Raw genomic sequence first — 14,057 nt, 5'->3', positions numbered from 1 at the left:
GTAATGTACATCATTTATTATTCCTTTATTTCTTCACTTACAAATATTTATTGAGATTATACCTGGTATATATAGTCCTGTGAGTTACAATGGGTACATAGCATGGATGAAATGGGCTGACACCCTGCCCTGGCACTACAGGCTCGTTGAAGCAGTTGGAAGGTGTATGCAGGAAGCCTCTGGAGAATTCAAGCTCCTATTCCTCATGGAAGGGATAGGAAAGGACATCCACAGAAATCCAAAGGATGAAGAAGCATTAATGAGGCAAAGGGGAAGGAATCCCAGCAACATAACAGTGGTACAATGGCCCCAAATGAGGAATAAATATGAAACATTCACAAGACCAAAGGAAATCAATGCAAATCAGATTGAGAAAATGAGGGAGAGAATGCTAGGGAAGTGGGCAGGGGCCAAGCCTGATAGGCCAAGTTGAAGGTTTTGATCTTTAATCTAAAAACAATTTAAAAATCCACAGGTTTGAAATAGAAATTAACATTTTGAGAAGATCATTCTTCTGACACAATGGGAAGAATCGATGGGAGGAACATACACAGATGGGGCTTACAAGAAAACACGCTTGGGGAGGGGGGCCCAGGGGTGTTAAATGGCACTGTGAATGGGCATGGTGACAACAAGGAGAAAGAGAAGCAGACAGATTCTGACGTATTTATGAGAAAAAAGCCCCAGAACTTGGTGCTATATTAGCTATGGGGGAAATGCCAAGGTGGGTTCCTCTGTTTTTGCCAGGGAGACAAGAAGTTAGTCTCTGGTATGGAGAATGTGCTAGAAGATGAATGTCTTTAGTTGACTGAAGCTTCCAAGTAGAAGAATCAAGCAAGCAGTGGAACACAGAGATCAGAATACAGAGAACCTGGCACAACATCTGAGCTGTATTTGTTTTAGGCTAAAATGTGTAGAACTCAAGGAAAATGTTCCCTTCTAACGAAGACAGGAGAAGAAATGAGTAACAGGAAATGGCTTTTCTTGCCCTCAGAAATCAGACACGCCAAGACAAGGTCACTGCTGTTAGTTCACTCCCCTTTTCCATCCATCAGCCTTCACTGTCCTGACAATACGGCCCTTCTCCCAGTTGCACTCTTAGTCACAAATGGGTATCTGTGGAGCTTTCTGATCCTCTTTTCTGATAGAGAGTGTATTTCCTTGTTGAGACAACAAAGACTGACATTTGACAGATAGCAGGAACAACAAGAATTAAAGCAGTGAAGCTTTCTAATCTGCTCCAAAACTGTTGACTTTTTCCTACAAGCAAGGCTGGCTGACCTTACAATTCCTCAGAATTTGCCTCCTGACCATTGCACCTGCTCAGACCTTCCCCTGCCAGAGCCAGGCTATGTCAACACTTGTGCTTCTCTGCGCTTCTCTATCCTTCTCAGCCAAGTCCTTTCACCTGCTTTGAGCCAATAGCTAATGACCTTGGGGGTCAGCTAGTGTGCCAATAAGAACCATAGAAAAGCTCTGGAAAAGAGGTGGTGATGAAAGCTTTCCTCGTCCTTAGCAATTCAACTGAACAGTTGTGAGAGATGTCAGGCTTTGCTCTGTACAAGCTCTGTGTTTTGGACAAGTTATTTAAACTTTACCAGAGCTTCTTTAACTGTAAGATGGGATAATATTGCTTTCCTCACAGGATCATTGTGAAGCTAGAACAAAACATTTTGATCAGGAACAATGGATACATAGAAAGGAGATGCTCTCTTCCTTCCATTCTAGAAAAATTTTCAAAGATGATCCTTGAACCATCTGGATTAGCATCACATGAGAGGTTTATACAAAATCAGATTATAGTCCCCACCCCCCACTGAGATATTGAGTCTAGATCTATATAGTACAAGACAGAATCTAATTTCCTTCAGTTTAAGGAGCCATTTCTGCCTGTGTCCTGAATATTCTAAAAAATCGGAGGACTCCTTTGGTCCTAGATCAGCATTTCTCAAATTTGGCTGCACCTTCCTAACACTGAAGCTCAGGCTCCACCCAATCTAGTTAAATCAGAACCCCTGAGCATGGGGTCTGGGCATCAGTATTTCAAGAAGTACCAGGTGATTCTGTAGCTCAGCCAGAGATAAGAAACACTGGTTTCTATTGTGCCTACTAAGTTACTGGGGAATTCTGTCATTCCTTTAAAATAATTGTGACTATCTAGCTACCCTCCTGCTAATTCCCAATCAGCCTCCTTTCATCTTGGATGCCTGTCTCCCCTGGTATTAGTACCTTCACATACAGAATATTTAATCCCTCCTAGAAGAGAAAGCCGTCCAGTATTTACCTATAGACAGCACTGCCCTGTTGACACCCCCTACTTTGAAAGGCAGAGTGCACTAGGCCTCTGGAAGATAGTCCCAAGCCCCAGGAGACGCAGTGCCTCCCACAAGGCCAAGCAGTAGACATGACGGCCTGAGAGGGAGTCAGTCATGCAGAGGCAGTTCATTGCCTTTAGGGCAGCAGCTGGGTAGAATTGCTTCTGTGTAAAAGCAGGCTTCTTTTGTAACCTATCAAACTCTTCGTATAGTCTTTTAATTAAACTGTTTAGCTGCAATCTAAAGGATAAAAAAAAAAGGTGAGCCAAAGAAGTAAGTTAATTGCTGGGAAAAAAGAAGATAAAACTTAGATAGCAGATGTCACTGGCACATGAAAAAGAAAAAGGCAGTTAGCTAAAGAAAGCTTATAATATGGAGATTTTAATGTGCTATGGTTCTCTGGCTTAATTTTTTCTCCCTATTGAAAGACAACTGCCCTGGAGGGGATGAGTAAGACTTTTGGCTTCAGTATAATCAAGTTGGTAAGTTCCTCTCTTGGGAGCAGGATTTATAGGGATGGGAGAAAGCACAGACCTCCATGAACTTGGGGAAGGAAGTATAGAAGGAGAGGAGTAATTGGGGAAGGAAGTATAGAAGGAGAGGAGTAAAGAATCATGAAGTGATATTTTTGGAAAGAGAACTTTTATATTTTTTATGCTCACCTTAGCATAATCAGAATGCAGTTTCCCTCATCAGATCAAACTGAGTAAACTCAACATCAGTGATGGAAACTTAGCAGGAATCTTAGAAAAGGGCTACTATATTAATCTTGGACCCTTCCTTCCTTGAGATGCTTCTGTAATCTTGCCTCCTGGTGTCTCCCCATCTCTCTTCAGCCTTGTGAAACATCTTGGCCAACTGGAGATGTTTGCTTTTGACACTCACCTACTTTTGTTGCATCTTTCCTGCTTGCAATACCAAAACATGTTGCAACTACAATTTGTTTTCCATTTATGACAAACATGGTCCAAGCTTTCTAGTCAACAGTGGGCCTCAAAAGCTTCACATCTCAAAGAAACTATAAAACAAACCCCCCAAATTAAATTCTTCAGGCAAGATCCATGGTTGGAGAATGGATGCACTCACTTTGCCTAGCAGGGACTCAACGTCTGATGCTCCCTTTGGCTTCATCCCAAGGGCAGGTGATAGGCCACAGTGGCAGGAAAGAGCCTCCCTGGAAAGCCAAGAAGAACACCAGATGACTTGGAATACCACCTTGATTATTGTTTGCATATGTTCCATTTCTTTTTAATTATATCGTTTTATGTTCTAATAATAAATACCCTTTTCACTCATGAAAGGAAGTAGGGAAGCCTAGTCCAGATGGTTTAAGAGGAAGAAGTTAAATGGACAGCACATCTAGGTCTTTTCTAGAGAAGAAACCTAGGAGGGAGCTTTCTACCCCCCTTAAGTAGCCAACAAGCCAGAACATCCACCTACTTCCTCATTTTCTTTAGGTCCTAAGGGGAAACAAACACTAAACAAGGGACTGGAGAAAATTGTGTTGGGGCATTTGAGTTTGAGGAGAGGAATTGAGGCTGCCCTGGGGAGGGCATGAATAGTGAGTGCTTCTTTGAATTTAATGTGTCATGTCCATAGGGAACTAAGTGGAACACAATATTCTAAAAATGGCTTGAAAGGCTCTTCAGAAACATGGGTGGAGGTTATGAGAAAGAAGAACATTTTGATTAAGATTCACCAGCCTGGATATTCAACCAAAAATAAATGCCCTGTCTTAACACCTGCTGCAGCCTTTGAAGTTTTATTTTTTTATTCGAATGACAATGAGTTAGGGCAACATACACATCTTTCAAAAACCTTTTGACATAGTTTAACTTCTAGAGATAATAGCCAAAGCAAATGTCACAGAATAAAGGCTAAAATAAAGTTTTACGTAAAAAGTCCTCGGGTCAGGAGATTTAAGAAAGTCCCGTGTAACTCCAGGGCTAGCCTAACATACTGGGCTGAGCCTATTGTTAATGAGGGCCCAGAGAAAGCTCTCATTCCAGCCTTTTAAGGAACAATTGTTATCTCAGGGAAGAGACATTTAATCTCACCAAAACCATCTTTAACTATGTTCCTTTGGTCATAGAGGGTACGAAAGGATAAAGAGGGTCCCCAGAGCTGTCTGAACCCATGTCCTTGTATCAACTAGTAAATTAATCCATGTCAGAAACTGCTGTTAGATAGTTAATACTATACTATATTCAAAAAATTTGCTAAGAGGGTAAATTTTATGTTAGTGTTCTTATCACAGATGAATAAATAAGAGGGTGGGAAGAAACTTTTGGAGATGATAAATGGTTTTATGGCACAGACTGTGGTGAAGGATTCGCAAGTACTTGTTTGTCTCTAACCCCAACAAATTGTATACATTAAATAGGTACAGTTTGTGCTTGTCAAGCATCCCTCAATAAAGTAGCTAAAAAAACCACTTCTGGTCTCTATTGCCAGTTTTTCACCCTAGTCAGCTACTTCCAGTTTGCTTCCTCCTACGAATCTCTAGGAGTCTCACCCAAAGGCAAAAACAGGTGATAAATAAATGCAGCTAGAGCTTGGGGAACATAGGGCTCAGCTATCAATTTCCCGCTAGTCCACCTCCTGGTCTGCTCCCTCCCCTGCAGGAGCCTCTCTATTCACTGCCCGAAGGACACCTCTAGACATAGACGCCCAGACCTCGATGAGACCCAATTCCCTCCTCCGCTAACTAGCCACGCATTGCGATGGACTGCTAGGAGCCAGATCTCCAGCCCTTAGTTATTGGGAGTGAGACCTCTGACCCAAGCGGGACAACTCATATAATCCTCCCAAAGGAATTTAGAAGTGCAATGCAAGCTAAGCAGTCTCTATCTACTGTGGCTTGAAGTTAAAAACTAAGTCATCACAAGACAATTGTATACCTTTGTGGAAACCATGAAGTAGAGAAATCAGAAGAGCAGAGAGTGAAAAAAGGATGTATAGAGAAAAAGCTGGAGAGTTCTGATTGAATTACTAATTTCTACTTTCAGCCTGTTGCTGACCATGAAACACCTTCCTTTTTCTTCTTGTCTCCTCCTTGTAAATCACTCCCCTGATGAAATGAACTCCCCTAGTCTCTCCTTTCTATTCCCTTCCTTCACCATGGACACTTATCTCCCATGTCTTTCTAGTCCCCTAGAGTCCATCTGTGATCCCCCAAAGTCCTAACTTGGAAGTACCCTATCATTCATTTGGCCTGGAAAACTCTAGGAATTTACTGTCATTAAGAGGCTGAGCTGAGGGTGAAAGCAATCTATTCATCTCCAAGTTTCCAGTGAGCTCTGAGGTATCTTGCTTATTGATGAGATGAACTGTAGTATAAGAATAATTCTTGAGGTGCCCTTAGACAAAGTCTGCCTTATCTACTAATTCTGTTAGCCTTGAGAGGATCTGGATACCATGTGAATTATGAGGTCCAAACAGGTAACATGCAGAAACTTAATGATCCTCCCATACATTCTTTTCATTATGTATTCTGGGAAGTGTGGATACTTTCTGGCTGCATATTCCAAGGCACTGCCTCTCAGGGAGTCTGCTGTATTATGACAGGATTTCCAGGATGCCTCTAGTTACCCAGGGAATACAGATGGTCACCATGAGTTCCCAGGAAATTAAGAAATTTTGTGGCTGTTCAGGTTATGTGCCATAAGCAAATCCCCCTGCAGAGATATAAATTATGATCTCTACTTAGTAGAAACACCAGAAGAATATGATGAACTCTAATAATCTAGATCTCTAATATCCAGGGTCTCCAGGCAACTTCAATAGTTGTTTCATGTATTGGAAAAGCATTTGAGTATCTACCACTTCCCAGTCATGATGTTATATTGATGTAATGAGAATTTTCCAAAAGTGACTTGGGGAGATCACTCTAGGTTGTCTGGACAATGAGCCAGTTGAGACAAAAAATTCTTGTTTTCCCAGCGTCTGAACTTAGAACATGCTTCCTTCCCCAGCAGAGGATGCTGCAACCTCTCATTGGCTTCAAGGTCCTCAGGAACTGGTCACTCAGCTCCCAGACAACTCCTTTCAATAGCTGATGCCCAAATCCGGACTGTCTGGTGGCAAATCCTGACTATTCCCCCACTAGGGAGGCTGCTCTCAGTTTTGCCCTCAAAAAGGGGAAGCTGTTATGGATTAAAGGTTTGTGACCCCCCAAAATCATGTCAAAACCTTACCCCCACCAATGGATGATCTTAGGAGGTAGGGCTATTAGAAGGTAACTAGGAATCGATGAGGTCATGAGGGTGGAGCCCTCACGAATGGGATTAGCACCCTTGAAGAATCATGAAGGAGCTTGCTCCCTGTCTCCTCATCACCATTAGGATACAACGAGAAGCCAGCAGTCTGCAGCCCAGAAGAGGGCTCCCAGCAGAACACGATCTCCAAAACTGTTAAGAAACAAATTTCTATTGTTTATAAGCCACTCAGTCTATGGTGTTGTAGAGGAGGAAAGAGTTTTCTTCATTCCTCCTCGGGTCCCTGGCTGGGTCTGCAAATTAAACTGACAAAGATAGATTAACTGGAAAAAAGCATACACACTTATTTAATAGAAAGTCTATGTGACACAAGAGACCTCATAAGGAAAGAAAGATGTGAAGTAATAGTCAGCCTGGGTATTTTTATGGTAGGTTTGATGTGGAGTGGACATTCATGGAAAAATACTTCAGGGCAGGTAAGTGTGGTGAACTGGGGGAAATTTATCAAGGCCTGTTTGTTAGATTTTTCTAGGCAACCTTTTGTCTTTGGAGAAAAAGATGTTTGCTTCTGTTACAAGCAAGGCATGTAAGGGTTTTATGACCTATTTCAGGGGAGAAAGGAGGTCAGGGAAAGATCCTGCTTTCGCCATATTCTCAAGCTCCTTCAGCTTAAAATATTCAATATGCCAAGGTGCTATATTTCACGGTAGTATGTCCTGACCTCATAGTGCTTTATTATAGTAGCCTGACTAAGATGGAAATCCATAATGGAAATGGACTGTCCTTCTGGAACTTGGCCTGCATGTCCAGCACAGTCCCCTGGCACCACCACCCTTTGTGGGATGATGGGAGGCACGTGCCTTCTCTTTTCTTGCTGTATCTTGGCCCTGAAGTTTTCCTTTCCCTGATAAAGCCTATTCCTTAATTCATACCATGTGACATATCTAAATTCTTCTCAAACACACATGAAGCCTCAGAAGGAGCTCACCTTGGCATTAGCCCCATACAGGGAAAGAGTAAGTAATACAAATATTTAATTGCCAGTTGAGAAAAGGGCTATGCAAGTGGTAAAGAGAATCCTATAATAGGAAATAAAGACAGAGATCAACTTAGATAAGATTTTCAGGGAAGGTCTGGCTGACGAGGGAGGGTAAATTGACATCTGATGGATGAAATATGCCAGCCAGCCATGTGAACAGTTAGGGGCAAGACTGAGGCTGTAGCCCAGGACTTGTCCCTGGGGAGGAAATGACTTGTACTAAAGAAGCTCAAAGGAGGCCACTGTAACTAAAGCAGGGTAAAGAGGTGAAAATGTGGTTTGAGATGTGACCTTATAGGAGTACTAACCACAACCCAACCTCTACCCGAAGTCATCCATGCACGATTCTGGTTTGGCCCCTGGAAGGGAAGATAACCTTTCATAACCATCCCAAGACTATAGTCGAAGGCAGCTCTATCAAAATTCCCTGGCTTGCCAGTCCAAGGGATACTTTCAACTGAGCGCTCCCCGCAGCTGGGAGCACCCCTCCTCCATATACTCTACCATGAAGAAAGGAGAGGTTCCAGAAATGCTCCTCTCGCTGCCCCATTACAGGTGAGACTGGAATCTAGAGTGGTGATAATGCTGCTGTTGCTGCTGCTTTTAACAAGTAACAGCAAACATTTGTTGGATCTACTAAGTGCAAAGATCTAGGTGAAATACTTTATATAAGGTAATGTGATTTAATCTTTATAAACACACATTTGTCACAGAGCCAGAGTCAGGGGTATGGAAAGACTATCTGAGCAAAAGAGGTTATAAAAGGTCATCTTTCCTTTCCAGTATCTTTGTCATAGTGACAGGAGAAACTGGGTGCCAGAACATACTTATATTAGAGAATCATGTTTTAGAAATAAATAAAGGGACGTTTAGGCATGTCCTGCAGTTGGGCTTGGGAATGCATGGTTCACAAGGCCAACATACTGCTTCTAGCATTCTCCAAATAAGAACCTTAAAATCTGGCACCTGAAAAAACTTTAGGATGCAGTAACTAGGACTTACTTAAAGGGAAGCTCTATGGTCCTCAAGTCTGGAAGGTGGAGAAAAAGCAGTTGCCATTTTCTTCTGTGTAAGGAGTAGGTATGAGGGTAGACCACTTCTTTAGATTCCTCTAGTCTCGCTCTAATCCAATCTATTTTTTATACTGCAGTGAGGGCATTTTTATAATTCTTTAAAAATAAAAAATACCTTCTTTATCCTGAGACACTGAATTGGACAGTGCAACTTTGAACCACTAGAGAATGATTTTCTGAAAGCACAACCAGGCCTTCTCTGGTACCTGCACAGCCCCCAGAACTTAATGAGCTACCTTGTCCATTCTGCAGGACTCAACTCAAGATGCTGACCCTCATCCTTTCTTTACCCTTGGATTTGTCTTATGCCTTCTGTTTTTGTACTGCAGTTCTGCACTGTCCCACGATGGCGAACACCCCTCCTGATCTAGTTTAGTCTGAGTACTTCCACATGAATAGTGACCCCACCTACCAAGCTCATATTCAAGTGCAAATAGGACATGATCCTGCAGGATTTATCCCTTGATTTTGTTCAGGTGTGAGCTTTTAGAATTTCACTTTCAATAATATTTCCAGTGCAAATTCACTATTAATGTAGAGAAATTTGATATGATCTCTAGAGAAGCAACCCAGTCAGAAATGCACAACAAAACTCCCACATCAGCTGCCATCTCAGGTGCTTTCTCTTGCCTGGACCTCGGATAACCTTGACTTCTGTCCATTCTACCTTTGTTGTCCAAGTCCTTGAACCTTGGAGGAAGAAAATACCTTCCTCTTTCACACAGACAATTCTCTAAACATGTGTAATGAACTTGATTATGCCATAAGGGACAGGAGCAATATCACTGATCCAAAAGATGATTTTCCTATTAATTGAATACTTTTTTTTTTTAACTCAAGAATGATGAACACGCAAAGAATTTTGAAAACATAGGGAAGCTAGTATTCATTGTGTAACTTCTTTTGGACATATGCACTAAGTATATTATATAGTTTAATCCCCAAGTTCAAACTGCATGCCCCTCAGCACTCCCACAGAGGAGCACAGAGCCCTAGCTCCCACGGCAGAGACACCCTGTATATTTCCTGCAGTAAGTTCCTTGGGGGTGTGTCTGTCTTGTTCATTATTATATCCACAATGTTAAGACACATAGGTAGATACTAATATTTCTGAAATGTGTATGTTTTTCTGATTATAAAAAATATTAATATAGTAGGAAATGTAAATACCACAGAATTCTATGACCTAAAAACTGATAGTTTCTTCCAAATTACTCCTCACCCCCAAAGTATAAGTGCTGTTAACAGTTGGGTGAATTAATTCTTAACTTGCACCCTGGCCCCCTTCTACATCTCACTGTAACAGAAATCTCGTGCTCTCTTTCCCTTTCCTGGCTCACACTTTCTTATCTCACTTCTCCCTATAGTGGGTATCTACCCTTTGTACCCGCTTAGCACCACCATTTTCCTTGATGAAGTTCTTCTCTCATGTGAATCATGCATTCTTGCTTGGGGCTGTCAATAACGGAAACCCTTCCCTTAACCACAGTGACTGGCCTAGACTAGTGGTGTGGCTCTCTCTGAACATGTCACTGGGGCCAGGAGAATGGAGAACCATGATTGGCCAGGCCTGGGTCGTGGTATAGGACATCTACAGTAAAGATCCTGGCCACGATTCCCACAGAATATAGAGAGCAGCCTCTTCATGAGACCAGTCTGGGTCTCACTAAAGGTCCAACTTAAACTGCCTCAAACCCATTCGAATTGCTTAAAGTCTCCAGACAAACAAATTGCAGAGATATCCTTCTCAACTACTCTCTACGCTTCCCAGCCTGATGGATCTGTGATCTGAATCTGTAGCCAGGTCTGTTGCTTTGCAACACTCTGATTTGTTCCTGATGACAATAGGCGTTCATCAGCTTCAGACAATCTCCAGCAGAATTCCACTTCTTTTCTGGTTCCCTGTCAGCTCTTTTTGGGTGCTCCAGGCAGACGACTACAGTCAGCCACCTGACACAAAATGTTTGTTGCCCCAGTCACCAGTTCCAAAGATTAACGTGAGCAGTCCATTCTGAGGCATCTGCATCTCATATAAAGCAGGACATAACTTTGTTTGGGTGAAAAGTTTAATGGGCTAAAGATACAGTAACAGCGATGATCCAAAGAAATAGCTTTTCCAACTGCATATTTTGCTACTGATAAACTTCAAAATGTATTCTCCATCTAAGAAAAACCCTCCCTTTCTACCCTTTTCTCAAAATAATTGCTATTTATAGTCTGAGGCCAGTATGTCATAAAATGAGAATTTATTGCTGGATAAAATCTTGAGAGAATCTGGCTCAGACCCCTGTCTTTACAGAGCCCAGGAAGCATTGTTCCCTGAGTGTTTCCTGCTCCCTGGGAAGCAGATTCATTTAATAATTGCACAGAATCGAAAGATGTGGCTCATACGGTATGGGGTAGGTTTCTGCAGCTGATTTCTTTCTTACCACCGAGACTGCTCTGAAAATTTCACTGTTATGAATATTCTGAGTTTGACAGGGGCAGGGAGAAGGAAAAAAATTTCATAGAATTATAGTCAGTGCAGAACCCTTGACTTCAACTTCCAAGACTGATTTAATCAAAAGCAGGAAAATTGACAGAAAAATTAAAGGTGCCCAGAATATCAGCACTATTTCCATTTTCTTGGAGAAACAGTCCAAATCAGACAGCTAGTGGCCTTTTCCTTGTCAAAAATGAGAAAGTCAAACCTCTATCCGTAGGTAATTATTTCCCATAGAGAAGCGGATGTCATGGGTACACGTCAGTTGTGAGACTGTCAGCAAGTGACTTACCCTCGCTGTTCCTTGGCTTCTTTGCTATTATAATGGGGGTAATATACAACGTCAGTGTGCAGACTGGCTTAGTTTTAAAAATACATAATAGATATTTGGAGTCTTTCCCCTCCCTGTTATGATGCATAGCAAGGAGGAGTTGGCCCTTTCAATAATTTCAAATCTTTGTTATGCAAATATTCCTTGGGAACTTAAGAGAAACTGCTTATCAAGATCCAGTTGGTTTGTAATGAAGTCCTTTTCTCTGATTCTATTCTGTACATCATAGGAAACCTCACGTCAGATCAACCTCCAAGTCCACTTGTCTGCCTCAAACCCTGTCCTCTCATCATTTCCTGCCGCTTCCCCTCCTTATCACAGATCTCAGCCTCCTCGTGTCTGTCATGGTTCTTGTCTCAAAAGAAACGGCTGCAGAGTAGGAAAACATCTCTAGGGTTAAATCCTAGCGAAAAAGAAGACAGAAACCTGTAAAAAACATTTTAGTACAGACTTCCTTTCCTATTTTCATTAAACATGATTTGGTAAAAATGCCAAAATAAGGACAAAATAGGGGATGCTGTGATGGAAAATATTCAGTGTTTGGAAAATAGGAAGCAATATATACGCATTTGCAATTATTATTATAGGCATCATTTAAATAAGAAGTACTCTGTCAAATTCCCAGCAAATAAGTTTCTGCTTAGCTAAAATTAGATGTATTATTTTTGTGAAATATTTAATAATGAATAAAAATTTTCACTTCTAAGGAAGTGTAAATTGTTTCAAGCACAATTCCATTTTGAAAACCAAATACAGCTGGTAAAACATTAAACTGTCAGCTCACTTATCCAAGTCAGTCTGTCCAGATATCCAGACATTTCAAAAGTACCATTGTTCTTATGTTCTAGGCTGGGGGCTTGCTTTTTACATAGAATAAACATGGACCTTTGAGTCAAGTTGATCTAGGTTTGAAAACTGATTCTACCTCTTATTAGCTATAAAAGCTTAGCCTTGTTCCTTAGCCTCCTGAAACACCCAATTGGAGGTCAGGCTGCCGAGAGTCAAACCTCAGCTTCTCCTATGAGATCTTTGTCCTTTGCAGATTACTTGGCCTCTTAGATCTTGACTCTTTCATCTGTGAAATGGGAATAAGAATAGTACCCACTTCACAGTGCTGCCTGAGCATTAGGTGAGACTACAGGTGAATGCTCCCATGTATTCCTGTGACTGGCACATAGGAAGTGCTCAGTAAATAATAGTTTTTATGAGGATTCAATAACATAGCATATAAATGCCTGAACACATATGCCTGACAGGTACACATTAGTTCCCGGTTCCCCCGCTGCAATTATTCGATTCTTGTTCCTACCACTTCTTTCACCCAGAATTTTGAGTTTCTTATGATTTCTGCTAATCAAACTCCTATTGCTCTGCAAAGGTCAACTTAGAATGCTTCAAGAAACACTCTCCCAAACAAACTACTTATATTTCCTTTCCCCTTTCCCTACACTGCTGTAGTATTTTTAGTATACATCTTTTATAAAGCTGTGTCATCTCAACTGGATTATAAGAGCCTTGGGAATAGGAAAGCAAATTTTACTTCTCCCTGTCCAATACAGTGCTGGAAATTATATTCATGCTAACAGATGGAGCATCATCAGATTTTCCAAAAAATAGTCTTGATTGGCATATTGGTGCTTGATTATCTCAGAGAAATTCTTGAAGGGAGGAAAGGTAATATTTATTGAATGGATTCTTGGGCCTGTCACCAAAGTAGGTCTTTTACATATACTGTCTCCTATCAAATAAAATATGTGGTCATCACCATCCTATATCTGGGGGCAGACATTGGGGAGGTCACCAAATTAACTTTCCCAAATGAGCCACCAGTATGTGCTGGGATCTGAATTCAGCCTCAGGGGTAGTCTTAGCCAAATGTCCTTTGGCCGTATTACACTGCTTTCTGCCTTGTTTGGACACAGCTCAAGGAGTAGGGCACCTCCCTTTCCCCAGCCTGCCTCCCAGCTGCGTGTGGAGAGGGAACTCACCTCTCCTCCTAGTTTCCTCTCCTTGGTTCCTTTCTGAGATACTCAGAGAGAGTAACCCTACTGAGCCTGAAATTAGAAGTCAAGTACTGCTCGGTCTCATCTGCTGTCCCATTTTCCTCATTGACAGTTTAACAGCACGCAGTCAATAATTCACCAAGCAGACAGACACCTGTGATCAACAATGGAAGGCCTGTTTTTATCAGAGGAGCCAGGTTAAGATGTCTTAGCTATCTAGTATAACTTTTAGTATGTATGTCGAAGCATTCCACATAAACTGCACTGAAAAATGTGAATGTCATTTTAAATTTTATACAAAATTACCTGCCCACCTCTTTCCAATGATGTAGAAAATATGACTTTGGTCATAAATGAGTGAAACATAAGTGAGTGAAACATTCCATATATGTCCTTAAATATATTCCTCTGTTCTCATTGAACAAGTATATAATATGCCTATGAAAAAGGTTAATTATTGGACAACATGTAGGAGAATATCCCAGTCTAGGGAGATAATGATTATGTTATACTCTGCACTGGTCAGGCCATGTATGTAATGTCAGTTAGTTCTGGGAGCCACATTTTAAAAGATGCAGTAAAAGTGACAATATCCAG

The sequence above is a fragment of the Manis pentadactyla genome, chromosome 8 (genome assembly GCF_030020395.1).
Source record: "Manis pentadactyla isolate mManPen7 chromosome 8, mManPen7.hap1, whole genome shotgun sequence".
Classification (NCBI taxonomy): Eukaryota; Metazoa; Chordata; class Mammalia; order Pholidota; family Manidae; genus Manis; species Manis pentadactyla.
The sequence above is the reverse complement of the archived record's forward strand: the minus strand, read 5'-3'. Positions refer to the sequence as shown.